Source organism: Euphorbia lathyris, chromosome 3 (assembly GCF_963576675.1).
Source record: "Euphorbia lathyris chromosome 3, ddEupLath1.1, whole genome shotgun sequence".
In the NCBI taxonomy this organism is placed as follows: Eukaryota; Viridiplantae; Streptophyta; class Magnoliopsida; order Malpighiales; family Euphorbiaceae; genus Euphorbia; species Euphorbia lathyris.
Genome location: NC_088912.1, coordinates 46933300 through 46944919, shown reverse-complemented (window position 1 = coordinate 46944919; position 11620 = coordinate 46933300).

Sequence of the window (11620 nt, the reverse complement as noted above, 5' to 3'; positions counted from 1 at the left end):
TGTTATCTTACAAATATGGGAAATTCTACAATACTCTAAGAGCATACATCCGACCAATTGAGCAAACATCTTCTTTAAAGTGGTATATGCATCACTTTTGTAGATATGAGAAGAATTCAAGGAGGAAAAGAAGAGAGAAATTATGAAAAAGAAGGAATAATTCATTAAAATTCTGGATAAAAGTTTGGTACAATCCTTCCCCTTTAAATACAGAAGATGGGACAAAAACAACTAGTATAGCAGTCTAACAAACTCACTAGAGTCTAAAATAGCTACAACTAGCAATTCTAACATGAAAAAACATCACAAGCAATTAAAGGCAATACATAACAACAACAACAAAGCTTTAGTCCCGAAATGATTCCGGGTCGGCTAACATGAACCATTATATAAAACCGTGAAATCAAGTCGTGTCAGCGACACAAATTCGCTCCCTCCACTCTGTCCTATCCACTACCATATTTTCCTCAATTCCCAATAAACTCATATCACTCTCGATCACCCTCCTCCAAGTTTGCTTAGGTCTTCCCCTACCCCTCGCCACTACATCCCTTTGCCACTCTTCGGTTCTCATAACCGGCGCATCAAGCGCTCTATGTCTCACATGGCCAAACCACCTTAGTCGGCTTTCTCTCATTTTATTCTCAATAGATGTGACCTCTACTTTTATCCTAATTATTTCATTACTCACCCGATCCTTTCTCGTATGACCACACATCCATCTCAACATACGCATCTCCGCCACCGACATCTTATGGATGTGACAGTGTTTCACTGCCCAACACTCCGTACCATATAACAATGCTGGTCTAATTACCGTGCGGTAGAATTTTCTCTTCAATCTATTAGGCATGCCGGGGTCACAAAGGAAACCCGTAGCACTCTTCCACTTCGACCAACCAGATTTAATCCTATGAGCAACATCTCCATCTACTTCTCCATCCGTTTGGATAATAGATCCTAAATACCGGAAGCAATCCGAGGCCTGAACAACTCTCCCATCTAGGGTGATTGTCCCTGCCTCCCCACTCCTATGGCCGCTAAACTTACACTCCAAATATTCTGTCTTACTTCGGCTCAACTTAAAGCCTCTAGATTCTAGAGTTTGTCTCCATAGTTCCAACTTCCTCTCCACTCCTTCTTTCGTCTCATCAACCAATACAATATCATCTGCAAACAACATGCACCATGGTATACCATCTTGAAGTGAACTTGTTAGTTCATCCATAACGATGGCAAAAAGAAATGGGCTTAGTGCGGAACCTTGGTGCACTCCAATCGTAATAGGGAACTCTTCAGTCTTCCCAACACTAGTACGTACACTCGTGCATGCTCCCTTATACATGTCCTTTATGATGTCAATATATTTCTGCGAAATGCCTTTCCTTATCAAGGCCCACCAAAGTACTTCCCTTGGTACCTTATCATATGCTTTCTCAAAGTCAATGAAAACCATATGCAAGTCTTTCTTCTTATTTCGATAGTGCTCCATTAATTGTCTCATTAGATGGATGGCTTCCATAGTTGATCTTCCCGGCATAAAGCCAAATTGGTTTTCCAAGATCTTCACCGTCCTCATTAGCCTTTGTTCGATCACTCGCTCCCAAAGTTTCATAGTGCGACTCATTAATTTGATTCCTCGGTAGTTGGCACAATCTTGGACATCACCTTTGTTCTTATACAAAGGGATTAAGATACTTTTCCTCCACTCTAATGGCATCTTATTGTTTCTCCAAATTTTTTTGAAGAACGTCGTCAACCATTCGATTCCTCTCTGTCCCAAACATCTCCAAATCTCAATAGGGATGCCATCAGGTCCTACTGCTTTCTTCAACCTCATCTTATTTAATGCCATTTTGACTTCCCCCTTTTGAATTCTCCGCAGGCATTCATGATTTATCATATCGTGAGGGATACTTATATCTCCAACATCTTGTCTACGATCTCCATTAAATAAGTTATCAAAATAGGACCTCCACCGTTCTTTGATGTCCTTATCTCCAACTAGGACATTTTGGTCCACATCCTTCACACATTTAACTTTTCTGAGATCTCGCGTCTTCCTATCTCTCATCCGAGCAATTCTATATATGTCTCTTTCTCCTTCTTTCGTATCCAATCTTGTATACAGATCCCGATTCACCTTTGCTCTAGCATCTCGTAAGTCCTTTTTTACTTCCCTTTTAGCCTCTTTGTATTTTTTGTAGTTCTCGTCACTCCTACATTTCCCCAATATTTTATAGGATTCTCGCTTACTCTTTACTGCTTGTCGTACTTCTTCTGTCCGCCAAGATGTGTCCTTACCCGGTGGCATGCTACCTTTAGATTCCCATAGAACTTCATTCGCTACTTCCTTTATACTATGCTCCATCTTAATCCATATCGAATCTATATTTAAATCCATATTACAAGTCCAAATGTCTTTTTTGGTCATCTCATCCATAAATTTTTGTTGATTCTCCCCTTGCAATTTCCACCACTTAATCTTAGTCTCTACTTGTGGTGTTCGTTTTCTTATACATTTCCTACTTCGAAAATCAAGCACCACTACTCTATGTTGGGTTGTCGTACTCTCACCAGGGATCACCTTACAATCAATATAACTCTTTCTCCAAACACTCCTTACTAAGAAGAAGTCAATTTGGCTCGCATTACCGCCACTCCGATAAGTCACTAAGTGGGATGTTCTCTTCATAAACCATGTGTTCATGATACTCAAGTCATAGGCTGATGCGAATTCCAAAATATCATTTCCTACTTCATTCTTATCTCCAAAACCATACCCTCCATGAACACTCTCAAACCCATCTCGCCTAGAACCCACGTGTCCATTGAGATCGCCCCCCAGTACCATCTTTTCATCCTTAGGAACATGTTGCACCACTTCCTCTAAGTCCTCCCAAAAAGTTTGTCTTATAGAGACATCTAATCCTATTTGTGGCGCATATGCACTGATGACATTCACAACCTCATCCCCTATCACTAGCTTAACACTCATAATTCTATCGCTCTTCCTAGACACCGCTACTACATCATCAATATACTGCCGACCAATAAGAATACCTACTCCATTTCTACCCTTATCTTTTCCTGAGTACAAAGCTTATAACCCCAATGAGCTATCTCTCTAGCCTTGGCTCCAACCCACTTGGTTTCTTGTAGGCACATTATATTTATTCTCCTCCTCTTCATAACTTCTACAATTTCAACTAATCTTCCTGTCAAAGAGCCTATGTTCCATGTCCCAAAGCGTAACCTACTACCCTTACCCTTACCCATACCCCTACCATTACCATGGACTAGCTTATTTACCCACAACCTTTGCATATTTGACACCACCCCCGGGTCCTGGGGTGGCGCGCCGCTTCGGGACGACGACCTAGCAACCCTTGCACATTTATCACTACACCCGGGTCTAGGAAGTGCATCGGGTCGCTGAGTAGGGAACGCCCCCACGATATTTATATTGTGGTTCATATCATAAGATGTGGCTAAGTTTTACGATGGCCGCCACAAACCTACCGCAACCCTCCTCCTTTGTCCAGGCTTGGGACCGGCTATAAAGGCCACCAAGTGACCCTCACAGGCGAAGTTATTAAAGGCAATACATAAAATGAGATTAAAATCTCTTGTCCCGGTTTTAGTGTCCCTTCCGCTGTTTCCCATTTATTTTCGTGGGTTGCTAAATACCGCCCCTAAATTACTAGTTACCGCTCCCATTTGGACTTTTTTGCCCTTTTCATAATTTTGATAAAAAAAACTGAAAATTCTTTCTCCAAAATCACAAAGTCGAACAACAATAATTGAAATTATGAAAATAATTGATATGTGACAACCTGAATCCCGAAAATGGATGATTACGAGTCAGAAATTAAAATTTACATTTTTTTTGTAAAAAAAATCATGAACATAATGCATATTTTTTCTGACGATTAGCATTTTTCGTCACAAAAAATTAAAGAATTTTGTATTTTTCATCGTAAAAAGTTGAACGATTTAACATTTTCCGTCGCTAAAAAGCATGTCATTATGCCAAACAGCAAATGTAAGTCTTGGAGGGTGCTAGACCCGCCCAACCAATGGGCTGGGCGAATCCAGCACCCGCTCAGACAGTGGGCTGGGCGGGTCCAGCACCCGCCCAGACAGTGGCATGGGCGGGTCCAGCACCGCCCAGCCAATGTCTTGGGCAGATATATCACCCGCCCAAGCCATTGGCTGGGCGGGTTCTGTACCCGCCAAGTCCACTGAATGGGTGGGTGCTGGATTCGCCCAACCCACTGGATGGGCGGGTCCATCATCCTCCAAGACTGAAATTTGGTTTTTTTTCAAAAAATTATAAAAAAAATTATAAAAGGGCAATGTTGGCGGTAATAAGTAATTTGGAGGCGATAAATAGCAACATTCTTAACCTGTTTAAGAGCATCTTCAATAGTTTATACATGTTGTATCATTCATTTAATAAACTTTATTTTATTAAGCTCTATAACCACTCAATTATATGTCACTATAGATCTAGGCATTCCATGTAGGGCTGTAAACGGGGCGGGGCAGGGATTGCCATAACCATCCCTGACCATTGGTCAATCGGGGATTCCCCATCCCCATCCCCGATTAACATATGGGGATAAATTTGCTACCATACCCGCTCCGCGAGGAATCCCCATCCCCGTTTAAGTTCATAATTTTCCTACTTTTTTCATATAAAATATAATTTTGTAGCATATAAGTAGAGGAAGGATCTGGAAGATGTATTCAAGTCCAAAGTAAAGCAAAATAAATTATAAACTACTAGCAACATAGAGAAATATAGTCCGATACAAATAATTAGAAACAAAAAGTCGTCATTGGCATCCATTCCTCCGGCACCCATCAACTGATTCCTCTTCATTGTATTACCTACAATACAATTTACAAATCAATACAAATACTGAAACACAATGTGATACTGAAAATAGGAAGTCTACCAAATTAAATAAATTACCATTTCATCTCCATCTTCATCATTAAGAAGATCACAATATTGAGCAAGAATTTCGGTACTCATACGGGTATCTAAAAAAGAAATATTATATTCAGAATAAACTTGTCATCAAACTATTATAATTAAAATGAATCACAAATAAATACTGTAAGTACCTTGGTATTCGCTCCATAGCCAATTTTGAGTGCAAATCAATGCCTCTATTGTATTTGAACGAAGTGAACTACGATGATCACTTATAACCCTTCCACTTGTACTAAAAGCAAACTCTAAAGCCACGGTGGATATAGGAATAGCCAATATATCTCTAGCAATCAATTGCAATGTAGGATACTTAAGGGCTTGGCTCTACTATGACAATATATCAAAACTTGTAGTCCTAGGCAACAAATTTTCTTCCAAGTAACTATCTAATTCTGTCTTAACACTGTTTTCACGTGTCCCACGAGAAACTAGAAACTGTTCAAATTTTGCAAATCGATTAGATGTACCATCTTGTGTAGAAATTGTTCTAATTCTATCTTCATTGTTCCCCTCTTGCTTTTTACTAGCATATTCCTCAATCAAATCACTACAAATATTTTTTATCCTTTGAATTTTGAACTCTGTTTCTTCTTGACCATACAAAATAGGATAATAATACTCCATAAAGCACAACTTAAACCTGGGATCCAACATAATTGCTACCCCCATAATGCCATGAATTTCATCCCAATACTTATCAAACTTCTTAATCATTTGTGATGCCATGGTTTCAAAAATGCACCGAACCACAAGTTCTCCAATCATTAAGAGCTATTTTAATGTCACATATATTGGGGAAGAACAAATTGGTAGTAGGATACTTTGTGCCAGAAAATAGCTCAGTAACATCATAAAACAACTTCAATTTTTTACACACATCCTCAGCAATTTCTTCTGAAACATCTTCATCATCTTTGATTTTTCATGCTCATACAACTTCATGATGTCTGATCTAAGTGTGTTTCGAGATGGGATCTTGAAGAACGGTTGAAGAGAGTTAGAATATTCTTTAAACCCCACCAATTCAGTGAGACTGAATGGTAGCTCATGTAGTACAATCATTCTAGCCAACTTAAGTCTTGAATACTCTTGATCAAAGTTAAGAGCACTCCCGAGCACTGTTTTGGCATCACTTTTCTTGCCAACTTTTATTACTGCTTGCCTACTATTAATAACCTTCTTGCGTGGACATGATTTTAAATGATCATACAAATGTGTAGTCCCTGCTCCTGAATCTCCTCTAAGCCTCTTCTTACAGTAGTCACATATTGCTTTGATTTTACCGTCATCCAATGTTACTATCTTAAAATGGTTCCATACGATTGAAGTACGAGCTCTTTTGGGCCCCAACTTTGGTCCATCAACCACTGTCGTATCATTTTTTTCCTGGCGATGCTCTTTTGGACCCTAATTTTGGTCCATCAACCTCCACCATATCAGGTTTGGCTACTGATGCTGATGCTTTTTTGGATTCTAATTTTGGTGCGTCAACCTCCACTGAACATTTCTGAATGTTTTCCTGATGAGAAAGTTCATCTATTAGTCTTTCACTAGCTTGGTCAACTACTGACTCCATTTTTTTACCTATAAGAGAAGACAAGCAGAAATTATAAAAAACTCAAACAAACAAACAGATACTATAAAAATATCAAATAAATAGAGATCATAATGCTTATATATTATTATTATATGGATTTACAAGTAGACAAATTATTATATGATTATAGAGATCAAGGATAGCATTATGGATTTTCAAGTAGACAAACACTTATATATTATTATATGATTATACTAATGCTTCATGTTTGGGTTTTGAATAATTTATGTTAATTTATTGTCAATGATAGAGTTAGAAATTAAAATATGTCAAGAGAGAGTTAGAAAGTAAAATATATAAACTTAAAGAGAGAGCCTTGACTAATTATTAATTTTTTATGCTGAAAAGTTGTCATTTTATTAATTTTTTATGCTGCAAAGTTGAGATCTGTTTTTAATCAGCTTTTGACTCATCTTGCAAAGTTACCATTATTATAGAATTGAAGAGAACATGCTCCGTATTAATGCAACTCATGATGTAGAAAAACTAACCTGCTTTCAAAATGAAGACAGACAGGTGCGACTTCGGGATTGTTGCCGTTGGAGGTGCGACGGCGCCACGATCTCTCCCAAGCTTAAGCGACGGCGGAACAGACGGTGGAAGAGATGAGACTCAAACGAACTAGTTTTAGGGAAAGACAGAAGAGAAGAAAGAAGAGAGGAGCGACGGTGAATAGGGAAGGAAAGAAAAGAGACTCGTTTTTTAGGGATAGGAGAAGACCTGCTTAATTTATTTATTATAAAATATAAAAAAACAATTAATTTGTTTACAGGTCCTTCTCTACTCAAATGTTATTTTTTTATTTATTTTTAATAGGTTAGTTTTATTTTTTTTTAATTTATTTTTTTATTCATTCGGGTATTTAGTCGGGGATCCATCGGGGATCCCCGTTGGGGAGATTTGGGGACGGGGACGGGGATTGAACACGTATAACCATACCCGCCCCCATCCCCGTCTGTCGGGGGGAAATACAAACCATCCCCGCCCCACGGGGATCTCAAATGGGGATTCCCCATCCCCAACGGGTCGGGTCTCCAACGGGGATGGGGAATCCCGAACCAATTGACAGCCCTAATTCCATGCAACTTGAAAATGTGATCCGAAAATTATTGGGTCACTATTGCATCATTGAAGGGGTGATAGAGTCTAATAAAGTACCCTACTCCAGAGAACGTATCCACCACAACAAGAATAGTGTCAAATCCAAAGGACTTAGGGAGCCTTTCGATGAAGTCTATGTCAATATCTTGCCAAGCAGTCCTAGAGTAAGCAAAGTGGTATGCCTCACACCTTAAGCAAGTATCACAAGAAGATACCCAATTGGTGATTGCTTAAGCCATATTAGGCCAATAGAAGCGTTGTTGCAAACAAGTGAGAGTTCCTTTGACACCTGAATGTCCTCTAACTTGCGAATTTTGGTGGGCTGCAATTACCTTTCCCTTAACTTAGTTGTTGTACCAATATAACGCCTCTCATGATATTTATGGAGACCATTAATGTAGGTGTAAGAAGAATCACAATCAGCTTGAACCGCTAACTTCTGTAAGAGTGTACTTGCATGGTCATCATCAACATAAGATGCTTGAATTTTATTCATCCAAGTAGGAATCTGCATAGTGAATGCATTCACCCTAGAAATGGTTCTGCCATATTCTTCATTCTGTCTTGAGAGTGCATCTATCACTCTATTGTCCCCTTTCTTGTATTCAATGATAGTCTAACCCCATCAATTTCGACATTCCTTTATGTTGCAGGTAAGTGTGCAATTTCTTTTCTAGGAGATGCTTAATGCTCTCATGATCAGTCTTAATAACAAATGATTAATTTTCTAAATAGTGTCTCCAAGCTGTATATGCCTGTAGTATGGCTAATAATTCCCTCTCATAGGCAGAAAGTTTCTAGTTTTTGGGGCTAAGGGATTTAGAAAGGTAACAAATAGGTTTTCCATCTTGCATAAAAACAACTCCAATACTAATCCTCACAAATTTAGAGAGAGAATCTGGATACAGTTCTTAGAGAGAAGAAATATGTCATCTCATTGAAAGGTTTAACCTATTTATACAAAATGACTGCTAGCAGATTTGAACTGGATTGCTACTTTCTAGGAGCTAATTAAGAGAGCTAATTAAGGAGAGCCCAACTACCACCTAATTACAGAGATAATTAATTTACAGCAGTAATTACAGTTGTCTATCATTAATATACAATTGTATCATTAATATTCAACTGTTCAACTGTACACACTAATAAATCCCACTAGAATCACATTCTAGGATAAAAGTTTTAGTGAAGTCTGGTAGGGATAGAATAAGGGTTGTAGTCATAAGCTTTTTGGGATGAATAAAGGCTTCTTTAGATGCACAATTCTATAGGAAGCTATCTTTCTTAAGCAATTAGAATAGGGGTTGTATATTACTTCTAATTAATTTAGACACTTAAACAAACTTCTTAGCAATAAAACACATTAATTTAATCCTGAATTTTAATACTTTGGTATCTATTTTCTTAATTGTAATTTTTGTCATAATAAAAAACGTCATCAAAATTAGGTTTCAACATGCTCATTATCTCACACCCCTTTATGAATGTCCTATAATAACTAGTTAAGCCTAGAAACCCTCTAAGGCTCTTTGAGGAAGTGGGAAATTGCCAAATTTCCATTGCCACAATCTTTGCTTGATCAGTGGTAACACCTGCAGCGGATAAAAGATGGCCTAAATAGGCTACATAGGGAACCCCAAACTCAAATTTAGAACCTTTAGCATAAAGCTGATGGGAATTGAGCAACTGAAAGACTACATTAAGATGATATTTGTGTTGCACTTCAGTTTGACTGTAAATTAATATGTCATAAAAGAAACACCAATACAAATTTCCTAAGATCGGGGGCAAAAATGCTATTCATAAGGATTGGAACATAGCAGAGGCATTAATTAGTCCAAATGGCATTACAAGAAATTCATAGTGCCCTGTATGAGACCTAAATGTGGTTGTGTGCACATCTTTTGGTTTCATCCTTATCTGATGATACCTTGCTTTAAGATCAATGTTAGAAAACATCGTAGCTCCCAAGCTCATCAATTAGCTCTTGGATCACTGGAATAAGATTTCTTTTCCACAATTGCTTTATTTAATTCCATATAATCTACAAAGTACCTCCATGTTTCTTCTTTCTTTTTGACTAACAAGTAAGGCATAAGGACTTTGTTTGGGTTCTATGACTCCATTGGTGAGCATTTTAGCTATCAATTTTTCAATTTCATTCTTTTGGAAATATCTATAGGGTTTGACATTTGTAGGGTCTTTGGCATCCTTAAGTTGTATAGCATGGTCATGCGTTCTGGAAGGGGTAATTGGGTTAGAGGTGTAAATAAGTACTCAAAATGTGAAATTAATGCTTGATATTGGGGTGGTATAAGGGGTAAATGGCTAGGTCTTTCAGTCGTTTGGGAAACTTCAGATAATGACATTAGAAACAATTTAGAAGTAACTAATTTCCATCCTTTGGAATTTAAATGGTTTAAGGATTTGAGGCTATTACATTGGATGGCACTGTCTCATGAATGCCCTTCAGTTCCAAGGGTTGTTGGTCCTTGTGAATGATGAGTTTGTTGCCTTCAAAGTCAAAGATAACTGGGTGTGATGCCTCATTCAGTCAGTTCCTCATATGATATCATAATCTCCCAAATCCAAGGTTCTCACTGAGAATCCGAACTTGGAATTATGCATTGACCAACTTAGTTCTTCACACTTAGAGTTAACTAGGAGCTATCTCCCATCAGCAACTGACACTGCTGCAAGCTTAACTCAATTTAGCTTTTAAGGCTAGTTTGTGATTCAAAAAAGTGCTGGTACTCCCACTATCAATTAAGATAGTAATTATTCTTTTGTACAAAATTCCTTTTAGCTTGAAGGTTCCACCAGCTATTCCCTCATCTAAGCATTGATAGAAAAAGTTGATAGGTTCCTGGTTCTCATTACTAACCTCAATAATAGGCTCAATCTCATACTGTTCCATGGGTAATTCCTCACCATCTACCTGGCCTTCTAGGTTTAGCATATTGAATTTATTCGTAGTGCATTGGTGACCGAAGAAGCACCTGTCACTATATTTCCAACAGACTCTAGGTGTCCTGTCCTTTTAAAGTTAGTGACAGTTGAGATAGGTTTTGGGTCAAGGGGTTTAGGAATTAAGGTTGTAGAGGAGCTAGGTAGGGTTTGAGGTTTAAGAGCATCTCTAGTGGTTACTCTTTGTATGTGTTTTCATCAAAAAAAAAAAGAGTAGATAACCATTAGACAGGTTGTTCTCAAAATTAGTTTGCTACTAAAATTGGGAGTGTACGGACAGAAGTGGAAAAAAGACAATTAAAAAGATATGATAGAGAGTAGATGCACGCACCTTTCTTTAATGATCCAATTTGGGCGAGTGTATGTTACACGCCACAAATAGCAAGTTTGGCGACTGCCATTCTAAAAAAGGCAGTGCTACCTTTTTCTTACAAAATATCATTTTTGATTCATTTTTATTAATCAAAATTGTTCTTTGACTCTTCATAATTTCTTTTCCACTCCATATTATTTTAAATAACACATCTCTTCTAGTGGTGTGTATTTTTTGTTTGTTCTTTGTCTTAGGTGGCATTAAAGAGATGTTTGCACCATTAAAGGTGCTCTAATGGAAGAAATTCGAGTAGGGTTCCAGAATTTACTATTGAACCTGGGTTTAGATTTAGGTGTAACTTTTCTATCAGTTCTTTTATATGTGTTTCCTGTAATTTGGCTAGGTTAATTGCAGTATATATATCACTAGGTTGGAGCCCTTATTGTAGATCGTATCTCAGGTTTTAATCCAGAAAAAAAACTACTGGCGTAGTAGGTTGGGATGATTGTAGCGAATACCTTCTCCATTTTGAGTTTAATGGTTTCACACTGCTCCTGGTACAGTCGATGCTTGCCTTAGATTAGCTATTTCCTCTACCACGTCTTGCACTTCAGTGTCTTGGAACCATTTGAAAATT